We start from the raw sequence: 15,285 nt of genomic DNA, 5'->3' as shown, positions 1-15,285 counted from the left end.
TCAATCAATACTACTTAATTATGCTAGACACACTATTGATCCTTACCAATAAAGTACTGAGTGTCAAACGCTTGTCGTACGGTGATGGGACAAATGCAAAAGGGTACTGATCGTCTGTGTACGGACAAGGAACTGATGAGGATCAAAGACTTTGTACAAATCAGTTCAACTTCAACATAATGTTTGTGCTATATTTGATGACTAAATCCTATTACTCCCAAGGCCTGCGAGTCGAAACTCTCTTTTTGAACTTGATTGGACTCTTTTTCTTCCTTATTGGCTTGATGTCGACTTTCTGTTTATCAATGCTTGCCTCTGCTGTTGCTTGTCTGAGAGGGGTATCCTTGTTTGAGAGGGGTATCCTTGTCTTCAGCTATCTCCATGTGTACTTCTTCTTGGATTGTGTGGCCTAATGCAATCATGGGTGGCTCTCGAAACCTTATGAGCTTGTGTTTTCCATAGCCCTCTAGACATTTGGGCTCCTTAACACCACATGCTAATGCATAAGAAGTGTAAGACAAAAAGTAAGAGGCCCTAGAGGCCTGCTTATTCACATAATCCCCAAATATATCTATGGCGGACAACCTCTCTATTAAAATGATCTTTTCCTTTTGCCATGGAAGATCATGCCCACCTAAAACCCTAGACAAACATTTAAAGAAGTAAACAATGGCTTCTCCATTGTTGCTCAACTGCCTATGGTAAATCAAGATCTTAGCACTGCCTAGATCATGAATATAATGAGCTAGGCTTGACATTTTGCCAAACCCAGCCGGCCTGCTTCCACTTGTTCTCTGGAGGAATATGTCATCCTCAATTTGTAGCTGCCATGTATCAAAAGATTGGAGTGAGACAATAATACATAACTACAAAACATTTAAACACAAGATAAAGTATTTGATTTGAAGTAATAATATCATACCTTCTCATTTTCATCAGCAACAAGAAGTTCATCTTTCCAAAGATTTATTCCTCTCCCCTCCAGTCCAGCCTCTTCTTTAAGCTTTTCCTTATGAAGTGTTGAGAGATTCATAGCTTCCTGGGGTGAGCTGGGAAGGCAGCTTCATCTGGCTCTTGGAAATTTTTAGCCTCTTTGAAACAAATAGTAAGGGCCTCTGCAGGATCAAAAGTTGTTTCCAAAGCTAGCAGTGAATGGTCATCCTCTATGCCAACCTCCTTGTCAAGCCTTGAAGCCTGGGCAATAAGGGAAATGGCATAGTCCTCCCCCAAATTGAACATACACTCTATATCATGGAGGAAAACATAATCTTTACCACCAATCAAGACACCTGGAAGCATGGGCACTGCATAGTTGCTGCTCTGAACATCAAAATCTTCAACTGGCTGTGCTGCCCTAAGAGTTTCAGTCCTCAGTTGAACAAGGTCAAGAGCAGCCACTTGCAGCCCCTCATCCTCGAGGTTGATATCTTCTTCCTGCTCTGCCATATCTATTGCCACAGGAATATCCTCTTTTACCTCCGCTACAGATATATCTTCTTCTTCAGCCTCATGCCCTTGCTCTTCTAGAGATTGCTGTTGGAAGACAATGTACATAAGGAATGCCATGTTTTCCTCAAGCACTCTACACTTTCTGGTGTGCAAGTTATAGCTGAATTTATATTCCTCAGGCAGGCTGTCAAACCTTCTATTCACATGGTACCTCAGCCTGTCAATGGAGGCAATATGATTTAAATGCACAAAAACCTTTTCACCTTCCACAATCCTTCCTGCCTTTGTCAGTTGTTTGACGGTATCCCAATGGTCTGAAAGAAAATCTCTGTGATGCTCCAAAACAGAGCTCATAGTGAACTCCCTGTTGAAAATACTGTGGTATATGTGGAAGTTCCTCTGAGCCTTGCACTTGTAAAGAAAGTCAAATAGGAGCAAATCTGGAGATTTGTCCTCTTCTGGTTCCCTTTGTTTTGAAAGGGAAGACTCACCTTTCTGCTCTAGTCTCTTGCTTTTGCCTGAATAAAAATTTATATAACATGAATTCTATATGCTGACATATGCAATCAAATAATGTATAGGATATCACCAAACAACTCTCTTCATGAGCACACATGAATCACCTGGTGATTGCTGTGGTCTGAGTATAGCAGCAGAAAAGTCCAGCTTCCTCTTGAAAGAAGGGGCCTGAGAATCAACTGTTCCAAAAAGCAAAAACTTTTCTCATCATCAAGAAAGAAATCCCCAGGGACATAGAAAGCAAAACAATGAGGAAACAGTGAAAACCAAAAGGGACACAAGAATTTGCAACAAAACGCGATGCAGAACCATTTGAAAAATATCAAGTGCTCTCCTTGCATTTTGTTGCAAATTCTAAATTTCTATTGACATCCATCTCCAATCAAATGCTAGGGACATCTCACAATGTTCAGGACAGTAAATGGTACTAGGAGGAATTCCCAAGGGCAAAAGAGAGCAAAACAAAAAGGAAGAAATAAAAACTGAAACCAATATCAGAATTTGTAGGAAAACGCGATTTGGAGCATTTGGAAAATGTAAAGCACTCTCCTCGCATTTTGTTGCAAAATTCTAAGTCCTATTCATATCCATCTCTAATCAAATCCTAGGGTGATCTACCACATTCCTAGGCACTGAGATTCAAGAATTCTATAGATGGAAGAAATATATATCAGAAAACATTGGAAAGGGTATAGATCTCTGACCTTTCTTTTCCTCTTCCATACTGTTGGAGTTGCCCTGGTGATTCTCTTGCTCTCTTCCAAACTTGAGCTGCAGCACTGGTAAACCTGGAGATCTGGTAGTGGTAGTAGTCTTCAGACAGGTTGCAGAGTGGATGGAGTGTGTTGGGTAGGAAGTGATCAGAGTGGATGGAGTGTGTTGGGTAGGAAGTGATCAGAGTGGGAAGGAAAAGGATGATGGGAGGGTGCTGGCAGGGATGGAAGACGGGGAGGGAAAAGTGTTAATGGATCTAATTATGAAATCATAATTGGCACAATTTTCAAGGCAAAAAGTGACTTTCACACGTGTCAAATTTCAAATTCCAAAAGATCTGGGTGGGACCCACACGTGTTAAAAAATGACTATATTTCACACGTGTGGTATTTAATAGCTCCTTTATTTGTATTTTGCAATAATCTACTCTCCTAACTCAGTTCTCTTGCATCTCTACTTCCCTACTCTACACCATCAACATCCAGACCAGCAGAGCAGAGGTTCATCCCCAGCACAGGATACTCATCATCAGCACAGCACACCTGCAGATAGCTTCCAGGTCAGTAAGACAATCTATTTCCTTCTCTTCTTGTTTAATAGTATATTAGGGTAAGGTATTGATTGATGTGATGTAGGTTAGATATTATGATAAATATAATATGCATTTCTTAGATTTTTTCCACTGCATATAGAAGCAGGAAGACTTTTTATTTGGGCTTGTTGAGTGAGAGCTTGATCACTTCTTGCTTTCCATAGGCTCAATCCATGTTGCACCAAGCTGTACACACACACTGAAATGACTAAAGGCATGTTCAAGTATGCTGCCTCAAGAATTTGCAGTAAAACGCGAGGAGAGGGCTTTAGAAATCTCAAACAGCCCAAATCGCATTTTGTTGCAAATTTGAAAATGCTTCTTCATCCACCCCTTTCATTGTGATTTTGTAACTTTCTAGGCTATTCAAGGCTGCATACTTCTTGCATAGACTCAATACATATTGTTTATAGTTGAAAAGACAGAGAATTCACTATAGGAATGCAATAGCATGTTGTTTCAAGTATTTGCAGAAAAACGCGATGATGAGCTGTTAGAAATTTTAAATTATCATAATCGCGTTTTGTTACAAACTGTTCAATTTTGCTTTATCCAATTTGTCATTACCTTCTTTTATCATTCCATGTTCTCCATGGTTGTAATCTTTTTCCATTGCTTTGTATGCACCTTTTCAGAGTGATGGCAACAAGAACCAAGGCAACTGCAAGGAGGTCTGGCAAGGGGCCAGGGCTTGCAGCAGCAGCAGCTGGGGCTGATATCAAGGAATCTAGTGTGCCTCCCCAAAGGAAAGAGTTGCACATGGCAGGAAGGGGAAGCCAATGAGCATGCTGCAGCAAAAGTCCAAGAGGTTAAAACATTCTGCAGGTGTGCTAAAGGAGATCAGGAAACAACAAAAAGCTATAGGCTTTGCAATCCCCAAGGCACCTTTTCAGAGGCTAGTGAGAGAAATTTATGATAGCTGGCACCTTGGTTTCAGGTGGAACAAGACTGCCATTCTTTCCTTACAGGAAATGGCAGAGGATTACTTGGAGAAGTACTTTGAAGATGCAATGCTTATAGCAGCCCATGCTCACAGGGTAACTCTGATGGCCAAGAACTTCAACACATTGTCCAAAGTGAGATGGAGGTATGACAAGCTGGTCCATCCTGTGGAATGGCAGGACATAAAAATGAGAGACATATTAATAATTCCACCTACAAGGAAATTGAAGGCAGACAAGGTGAAGGTTGTTGAAGTGACCCACTCAAAGAGCACCAGAGGGAAAGCTGCTTATGAGGAGTCACTGAAGCAGCAAATAGAAGAATCAAAATCTGCTATAGATGTGGAGACTGTACAGATGGAGCTACAGATACAGAGAAGGTTGCAGGAGCTGGGCCCTAACATAGTTGTCCATATTGAAGATGATTTTTCAGAGAATAATTTTGACTTGACAAAAGCATGCTTGGCAGCATTGGCTCATAAGAATGAGTATTGCTTAGATACTATCATTCTTGCAATGCTCTAGTAAGTGTCTTTTATTTTACATTTGTTTGCAAAACAATCCTTATTGTACCTCCTCCCTTACACCTTACCTTAATTATTGTTTTGTCCAATGTAGCATGATGAGAAGCTGGCTGAACTATGCTGTACAGCATACAATTCATATTATTGATCCTGCAATTTCCTTCAAGTTAAGAGATCCAAAGGAAACTCCCATGGATATTTCCAATTGGTTCAGACACTGTGATTTTGATCATGTTGATATTTTGCTACTTCCATACCATAACAAGTATGTGGGTGGTTGCTTCTTTTGGGATTTTTCTTCAAGATTGAGTACTCTTGTAGCCTTTGATTTCTTAATGCTTTTTTCCTTATGCAGTGACCACTGGAGCTTTGCTTCTATTGACATCCAGCAGAAGCAATGCTTTTTATTCAACTCTCTTAGAAACACACACAGAGAGGTGAAATTGTAAGTGGTTTGTGTGCTATTTTTAACTTTAAACTTGATTATTTGGATTTAATGCACACTAACTGAATTATATGTATTGCAGTTGTATTAGAAGACTTCTAGATGCATTGGATCACTGTCCTCCTAATGTCAATCTTTTGGATTCAATAGAGCCAATAGATTTAGAGGTAGAAAGTTGTTCCCTCTACTGATGTCTATTTCATGCTATGCCTTTGAACTTATTGAATAATTTTATTTTGTTCAGATATTAACAGTTTCTAACATATCTTTCCAACTATCTAGACACCACAACAAGATGATTCAAGTAGCTGTGGCTGGAGAGTGCTGATTAGTGCCAAATATATACTTTCAAGCTATTTTGAGATAGGACAACCAGAGCTTGTAAGAAAAAATAATTTTCATTTAGCTTCAAAAAATTTGATATTGGTACAAAGTGTTCTAAATCATCATATCTCATTGCAGATGAGAGAAGATAGCTTCAGCTCGAACTATGTGTATAGTTTTAGAGCTGATATAATTTGGAAGTTTTTGAAGTATGCCTCCCCCAAACCTATTGTACCAGCTACTGTCGAGTTGGATGAGAGCTCTAAAGTCCGAGAAGGTGTCATACACCTTGATGACACAGATGATGCAGATGTGGTGCCACAGGAACAAGGACCTAGTGTTGATGAGGAGAAGCCAAAAGAACAAGGACCTGCTCTGCTGCTGATGTTATTGAGGAAATGATGGAGCAACAGCAAACAGATGCTCCAGGGGTAGTAGAGGAGACAATGGAGTAGCACCAAGAGACTGTACACGACAGGATGGAGCAGCAAAAAATAGATTCTCCAAATAAAGATGATACGGTGAGCTTGGACTCTAGATCAGCCTGTAGATAAATAGAAAATTGTTGTTAAGAATATGTTCTACATATATAATTAAACACTTCTGTACAGAATTTTACATTATTGAATATAATACCTTTGTTTATGGAGTTTGTGTTATCTCAATTTTCAAATTTTTAATGTCTTTGCATTTTATTGAACTCTCTCTTCTTTTGAGCACCTGCAAAAAAGCAATATGAAACAATAGGGTAAAGTAAACTAATAGCAGTGAGACTAGGATAAGTCACATGGTATACCTTCTTATTGTTGTAGATAAATAAGAAGTCCTTTGAAATAGAACCTTCTGTCTCAAAAAGAATGTCATTGCGCAATTGAGCTAGGGAGCAACATTGTCTTAATGAGATATTGACTAGCACATCACCATTCTCAACAACATCAATATCAAGAAGTTTATTTTCTGCACCGAATCTTCATCTTGATCCATTGGGACTAGTTTTGAACCTAGCATTCGATTGCTCTTATAATAAAAAGAAAAAATGAAATTTTGTGATGTAACCATGTACTTCAGTTGCATAGAAGGTTGGACAACCTCACAAAACACTGAACTACATGTCTTCTTATCCCAACCTTTATCCAAAAATTGTGGCATGCATGCCAGACTTGTTGCTTTAACTGTGAACATTGTTTTTGAAACCTTCACTGGAAAGGTATTAAACAAGTCTACAAAAACTGAGAGGCATGGCACATAAAGAAATTTTTATTATCCTTGTGGCAATATTGGGCCTCAGAGCTTTCTGTACTTCTTTGAAAAGCTTGGCCCTATATGCCTCTGTAACACTAAAATGTGGGAGAGGCCAATCCACTGAATTCCATGTCGGAAGGTCTTGTTTTCTTAACACACCATGTGTGTTTGCATTGTCCAGCAACTGATAAAAATGATCAGTAAAAAATATACCGGATTGAGCTAGCTCTGTTGCACATCGACCTTGGTATTGTTGTTCTCCTATCGATCCATGCAAAACATCTATAAATCCCAGAATACAATCGATGTTTTGCCATGTCTCATACGATGAAGGGTATAAATCTGAAATAAAATAACACAAGAATGTCAATAAGCAAAGAAAGAAAGCTTTGTCTTAAAAATCCATACACCTCATAAAGAACAAAACCACAATAGAAAAATATACAATTAGGCCTGTGTTGCGGAAGATCATTTGGATAGTCTCGCAAGACAAGTTCTTTATGCATGTACACATGCTGAATCAAAACTTCTTTCACCGATATCTTCCCTCTGGTGATTTTAAAATCTCGTACTCTTCCCTTCCATGATGCTAAGAAAATGTTTTTTGTCTGGGGTCTCTTTCTTTTACTAGGTTGCATGAGCACCCATGCTCCTTTCGAAACAGTAAACCTTTCCCAAGTTCCTTCCGTTTTGACTGTACTTGAATTCTCTACCGAAGAAATAGAAGAAGCAGGTCGACGGGGTAAGGATGTGTGGTATAATTCTGCCTTCATAGCATTATCATCCACAGAGCGTCTTCCACAAGAACGACCATAGTTTTTATTCACCATGGAGACCTTGTGAATATGTAACCACAGCAAAGTAATGTAAACAAGATAACAAAGTGAAGTTTCAAGAAAGAGAAAGTGGGCAGACAGATAGTTGACAAGAAACATCTTACTCTAAGCTAAACAGGATCAAGGGAGCAGTTTTGGAAAAGAAGAGGCTGCTGCACAATGAGGCAGTGGTGTAGAATGGTAGAACATTCGAAGGAAAGGCAGCACAACATTTCAAAGTTCAAAGGAAGGTGGAAGCGGGAAGGCCCTTGTCAGAGAAAATGTCAGACTAGATTCTATCTTCATGTCCAAAGATCTTGTGAGAATAAAAAACCAATCTCCACATTAATGTAGCACGCTTGTACCTACATAAAATATTGTTTCTTTTATCTATTTTCTCTTATTTTTGTGAATTTCCAACGTTACGTTGGCCCTCTGTTCATTGGTTGAGAGCTTATTTTTTCAAACCGTAAAAGGCCCCAAAATGAGCTCCCTTTTTCCCTAATGCCTCTTATCACCGAAGTATCGGGATGAGCCCTTTCGAAGCTCTATATGGACAAGACTGCCTAATGCCATTAACTTGGTCTGACCCATTGATTAGGGTGGTCTGACCCATTGATTAGGGTGGTCGAGATGTCCAGACAGATGCTTGACAACATGGAGTAGCAGATGCAGTCAATCTGCAAAGATATAAAAGCTGCCCAGGATAGACAGAAACAGTATGCAGATAAGAAGAGGTCAGACAGAAAATTCGAAGAAGCAGATATGGTCTTCATTCGAGTATGCCCCAAAATAAGTTCTCTATCTCTGTACAAGAAGTTATCCCCCAGATACTGTGGGCCATATCTGATTACAAAGAAAGTAGGTGACTTAGCCTATGAACTTCTTCTGCCTCCTCATCTTAAAGTACATAATGTATTTCATGTCAGCTTACTTAAGAAGTATGTACCAAGTCCGAATCATGTGCTTAATGAGATGAACTCTTAACTTCTTCAAAACCCAAGGGCCTGATGGAACTCCAACCTGAAGAAATCCTTGATGTTCAAGAAAAGGTTCTCACAGGAACAGAATTCTAAGAGAATATTAATCAAATGGAAGTTCTATCCTTTTGAAGATGCCACCTGGGAGAATCAAGCCGAACTGATGCAAGATTACCCCCAATTTGTGAGATAAGGACATCTTGCGACTTTCAAGTGGGAGAGGATGTAAGACTCCTCCCCACTCAAGATGTCCAGTTTCTTCCCCTATAATCAATCCCCTTTTCAGAATAATAAAAGATCTTGTTTCTACCTATTTTGGCCTAGAGAGAGAAAATGTTCTAGAGAGAGGTAATTCAATTTTTAGATAGCTTTGGATGGAAAAATATCCTTTCTTATATTCACATAAATTCCCCCGAAATAGAAGTTTAAAAAGATATTCCTAAGGTGCATTAGAAATAAATTATAATCTGAAGACCTTAGCTTAAGCGTCTAGATTTTCTAAAAATTTTGGATTAAAGTTTTGAGGGACCAATAAGATTAATCCAAATGTAGGGAGGCGATAAATTGAGGAATAAAAGAACCCCCCCCCCCCAAAATGAGTAAATGCTTACATAAGATTAAGAGTGGACTAAGGACCAAAGAAAACATTAAAAAATTAAAATTTTGACTCAGAGTGGGGATCTCCCCTCATAAAGGAGGTGCCTTTTTTTTATCATCATTATCCCCAATTTTAAATCAATTAAAGGAGATATTTCATCTCTCCTCTCTCCTATTTGAAGTCTAGTTCCAAAAAGTAAGCTGAACTGACCCAAAAATGGTCAAAATTTGACCAAACTGATTTGAAAAATTCTAGAATCAGTTTGCTTGGTTTCAGGCTCACTTTTTCCTATAAACAGAAACCTCCTCCTTTGTAAAAGCTTAATAGTGTTTATGCACTGTTACTCTACTCCTATACCCAGAGCCATTTACATTGAATTTTCTTGATAATTCAATTATTTTTGACTTAATCCTCTCCAAAGTAATTGGTGGCCACTCTTGCTTCAAAGAAGAGTAGAACCCTCAATCCCTCAAGCCAAAGGAAAGCTTACAACTCCATGTAAGCTAAATTTTTCTTACGAATTTAATTTATATACATAGAAAGATGCATAAAGGAAATGTTTTATTATAAAAGCGTTATTCCTATAAAAATTGATTTTTATGCATAAATAGACGCATAAAGAAGTTCTTTTTATTTTAAAAGTGTTATTCCCATTGAAGTTGATTTTTATGCATAAATAGATGCATAAAGAATTTTTATATCAAAATTAGAATTCTCTTTAATTCTATGTTTAATTTCTACGAGTATTTGATAAATGAATAAGTAAATACTCTAAGAGAGAAATTTCTATCGTTCTATACTTTGACGGATGGTAAAAAGAAAATTAAGAAAATCTATCGAGATCGAAATATTCAAATAAATGATTAATTTATTCCACATTGGAATTCGTAACTAATTTAGAAATCAGTTAAGTGAATACTCAAAGAAAGAAATTCAGTAAAATAGTAACTGAAATATCACCCCCTTTTCGAGAAAGATAGTTCAGGACAAATCTTATCAGACTTGAACCTTGAATCAGAATATGACCAAGACCAACTCTTTCGTCAGAAGATGTGACCAGTTCAGGAAAATACTCTCAAATCTCTCGCCAAATCTGAAACTAAGTTTAAGACCCTTCGAACTGATTTGTGGATCAAGGTTATAGAATTCTATTATTATGAAATTCAAAAATTCGATCAAGAACTTTTGGGGATACTGATTTAAGATATACTCATTGTATTCAAAAGAAAATCAAACTGAAAACTTGCATAGAAACCCTGTTTTCTTAAAGGATTGTCTTATGCCAGAATGTTGGAGGGAGCATTTGGTATGTGTTTTCTCTAAGGGAAGCTCGGTTGCAACAGCTGGCAGCAGGGAGTGTTCAAAGGATAGCTCACGCAGCAAAGCCTGCCCATGTCTTGACCAGCCTCGGTACGATTAAAATGGTGCGCTTTTGGTACGATGGACGAGGGCCGACGAAGCGGTCCCCCTAAGTGAAGTGCCAGGACACCTAAGGAGGATCATGGAGGGTTTGACCAGGCGATGCATGGGCTTGCGGTGCCTAGGACACCCATGCGTATGTCGTGGAAGATTGTATGATGGATAAATGATTATTGTAATCTTTTACTGGATCTCGTTGTTACTGACCAGCTGGTCCCAATGGAGAGTCCAGAGTGATACTGTTTTTTTTTAGAAACAAAGGACTGGATGGAAATTTTGAGTTATGACATCTGTAACCAATAACTGTTTGTCAATGGATTGTTTTATAAGTTAAAGTTTTAAAGAAGAGTGTGTGCATATCTACATTCGAAAGCAAAAGTTAAGAAAGGCATTCAATTATGGGTGGGTGAGTAATTGTCTGGTTCTACCGATTCTAGTGGTTGGGTGGTGGCTAGATGGAGTAAGGCTGGAATCAGTGGAGTTTTAATAATGAAATCGAAATAATAGGAATACGCTCAGAACTCGAGTAGTTAAATAAAAACTTGAAGACTTCTCAAATGATTAGATCAACGGTTGTGCCTGATTCGGTTAGGAAAAAAGCGGTGATTTCTTCAAGTTAAGTTTGTAATAGTTTTCCTTCTATCTCATTTAATCAGGTGAAGGATAATTTAGTTCTCTTAACTATGTTAGAAGATTCATTAAGAAAATCAAAAAGGTGGAATCGTCCAAGCAAGGGAATTTTTCCCGGTTTCGGTTTTGGAATGACCACCAGATTAGTCTCGTGTCCGGACATTCGTGGGCGAGGCCTTGAGTGGGAAACCCTGCCCCGCGCAAGAGGAAGTTACTTCTGCTGATAACAATTGGGAATCAGGTACGTGGAGGGGCAGAGGGGTCTCACAGCTGGTATCAGAGCGCTGTTGTTAACTTATGAAACAGCAGTAGAAATTGCCTAAATTTTTAAAGTAAATCTGGAAAATAATGTTTTCACTTGCTAAGATTATGTTTGAAATGAATTCATAAATTAAAAACTCATAAATTGAACTAGATTTCTAGATGGATACCCCAAATCTATCTAGCATTCCTGGACTTTCCCAGAGTCAGGATATGATCGCCTTTGCCTTTGAAAATCTTATCAACTTTGCTACAACCCGAGAAACTAGAGTGAGACTCGCTCGCGTCACTTGAGGATCTATACTTTCCTGATCCAGTAGAGCGACATTATCATATGTGGTTCTCTAGAGGGCGAAGTATTAACGTCAATACCAATCAGCATCAAAGACTCAAGCAGAATATCTCGCTAGCCATGATCTTTTTAAGGCTAGGAGTTATTCATTATATCCAACTCTATAATCATTCACCCCGAAATTTTAGAATTTCTTGCCGAATTTTTAGACTTCTAAGCCGCTTTATTCCTAGGAGACTTTGCCAAAGCATTTGTTGTTAAGGTCCCACCAAAGCCTGCACCCTCAAACTTTAAAAGGTTCCAAACCTCGAGAAGTGCTTCAAACTTTCCTCCCTTAAAGAGTCAGCAAGGCCTTGATCAGAATCAAGATGCTGGGAGATTCTGAAGTGAAGGAAGACCCTTTCCTCTGAACACTTTCTCAGGAGCCCCACCTTTCTCAAAGATTCAGAGGGATGAGCTTAGAAGTGAGAACAGGTGTTTTGGATGTCAGGGTTTCGGTCACCAGCTTAAAGACTGCCCGACGCCTGCCATGTCAAGAGGACAGGGAAGTCAAGGACCCAGAGTGCAGAGACCAGCCCCTTCGTAGTATCAGTCACATCAGGGTCCATCTCAACAAAATCAGGGCAATCCCAGGAAGAATCTAGCTCAGCCATCTGTCTCTGTTCAGAGTAATCTAAGAACTCCCTCCCAGAACTGGGGTAACCAAAGTGTGAGATCCCACTGTCCCCTCCGCACACACCAGATTCCTGGTAGAGCTGGCAGCAACAGAAGCAGCTCCCTCATGCGCGGGGCAGGGTTTCCCACTCGGGGCCTCGCCCTCGAATGTCTAGGCACGAGACTAAGCTGGTGGTCATTCCAAAAACCGAAACCGGGAAAATTTTCCATGCCCGAAAAACGAGGACGATTCCACCATTTTTATTTTCTTAACGAATTCTTCTAACGAAGTCAAGATACTGAGAACTAACCTTCATCTGAATAAACCAGATAGAAGGGAAACTATTACAGACTTAACTTCAAGGGATCAATGCTTTTTTCCTAATTGAATCAGGCACAGCCGTTGATCTATTCATTAGAGAAGTCATTTAACTACTTGAGTTCTAAACGTATTCATTAGAGAAGTCTTCACGCTTTTATTTAACTACTTGAGTTCTAAACGTATTCTTAATAAATTTTATTATTAAAACTCTCTCACCCATCGTACTGGAAGCACACCATTTTTTACCATACCAAGGCTGGTCAAGACCTAGGCAGGTTTTTGCCGGAAGCACACCATTTTTTACCATACCAAGGTTGGTCAAGACCTGGGCAGGTTTTTGCCGGAAGCACACCATTTTTCACCATACCAAGGTTGGTCAAGACCTGGGCAGGTTTTTGCCGCGTGAGCCGTCCTTTGAACACTCCCTGCCAGCTGTTGCAACCAAACTTCCCTTAGAAAAACACATATACCAAATGCTCCCTCTAGCATTCTGGCGTAAGACAGTCCTTTAAGAAAACAAGGTTTCTATGCAAGTTTTCAGTTTTGATTTTCTTTTGAATATAATGAGTATATCTTAAATCCGTATCCCAATACTTCTAGATCGTAGGTCTGAATTCCAACAGAATTTCACGAATTCTGTAACCTTGATCCTCATATCCGAATCAAAGGGTCTTACTTGATTTCAGATTCGGTGGGTGATTTAAGTGAATTTTTCTGAATTGGTCACATTGTCTTTTCTTGAAACTGACAAAGGAGTTATGTCTTAGTCATAGTCTAATTCAGGGTTTGAGTCTGGAAAGGTTCTCCCCGAACTATCTTTCTCGAAGGAGTTATGTCTTGGTCATAGTTTGATTCAGGGTTTGAGTCTGGAAAGGTTCTCCCCGAACTATCTTTCTCGAAGGAGTTATGTCTTGGTCATAGTCTGATTCCGGGTTTGAGTCTGGAAAGGTTCTCCCCGAACTATCTTTCTCGAAGGGTATTTGAATTACTACTTTACTGAATTTCATTCATTGAGTATTTGCTTAACTGAATTCAAAACTAATCACGAATTCCTATGAGGAATAAATTAATCATTTATCTAAAATTTCAACTTCGAGAGTTTTTCTGAGTTTTCTCATTACCATTCTAGAGAATATGAAACAGTAGAATTTTCTCTCACAGAGTATTTACTTGCATCTATTTATGCATAAAATCCAACTTCTATGGAAATAACACTTTTATATAAAAGAAAATCCTTTTATGCATCTATTTATGCATAAAAATCAATTTTGATGAAAGTAACACTTTTATAATAAAAAAACTCTCTTATGCATCTATTTATGCATAAAAAATCAATTTTGATGAAAGTAACACTTTTATAATTAAAAAAATTCTTTTATGCATAAAAATTAATTTTGATAAAAGTAACACTTTTATAATAATAATAAAATTCTTTTATGTATCTATTTATGCATAAAAATCAATGTTGATGAAAGTAACACTTTTATAATAAAAAAATTCTTTTATGCATCTATTTATGCATAAAAATCAATTTTGATGAAAGTAACACTTTTATAATTAAAAAAATTCTTTTATGCATCTATTTATGCATAAAAATCATTTTTGATGAAAGTAACACTTTTATAACTAAAAAATTTCTTTTATGCATCTATTTATGCATAAAAATCAATTTTGATGAAAGTAACACTTTTATAACTAAAAAAATTCTTTTATGTATCTATTTATGCATAAAAATCAATTTTGATGAAAGTAACACTTTTATAATTAAAAAAAATCTTTTATGCATCTATTTATGCATAAAAATCAATTTTGATGAAAGTAACACTTCTATAATTTAAAAAAATTCTTTTATGCATCTATTTATGCATAAAAATTAATTTTGATGAAAGTAACACTTTTAGAATTAAAAAAATATTTTATGCATCTATTTATGCATAAAATCAATTTTGATAAAAGTAACACTTTTATAATAAAAAATTTTCTTTTATGCATCTATTTATGCATAAAAATCAATTTTGATGAAAGTAACACTTTTAGAATAAAAAAATTCTCCAATATGCATCTTTCTATGCATAGAAATTAATTCTAATGGAAATAATGCTTTTATATTAAAAATATTTCTAATATGCATTTTTCTATGCCTAGAATGAAAATAACATTTTAGAATATACAAACGGTGGGGATTACTCTTTTTGAATAATAAAAGATAAAACTTATTTCACAAAATTTAAGAAAATTTCGCCATAACCTCCTTTGTATGGCTAACCATTTTTCAATTTTTTTTCATTCTCAAGTTACTTAGAAATTATCCCAAATGGTTTAAAGTATTCTAAACTAATCAAATTCTACTTTTTAAAGAGAAACAATATGAAAAGTTTAATTCTAAGAATGTGATTACATATCTAGGATAAAGAAAGGCTGAATTCAAGAATGAAGAGAGGGGGAAAGCCTTTCCAACAAGGCACAACATCATTTTTTATTTTAAAGAAAACAAAAATTAGAAAACTATTAAATGGAATAAAGAAAAAGTAGGATTTCTAGCTTACATGAATTTTTGTGAGCTT

Source organism: Cibotium barometz, chromosome 62 (genome assembly GCF_041138505.1).
Source record: "Cibotium barometz isolate CiBa-2024 chromosome 62, ASM4113850v1, whole genome shotgun sequence".
Taxonomy (NCBI): Eukaryota; Viridiplantae; Streptophyta; class Polypodiopsida; order Cyatheales; family Cibotiaceae; genus Cibotium; species Cibotium barometz.
The sequence above is the reverse complement of the archived record's forward strand: the minus strand, read 5'-3'. Positions refer to the sequence as shown.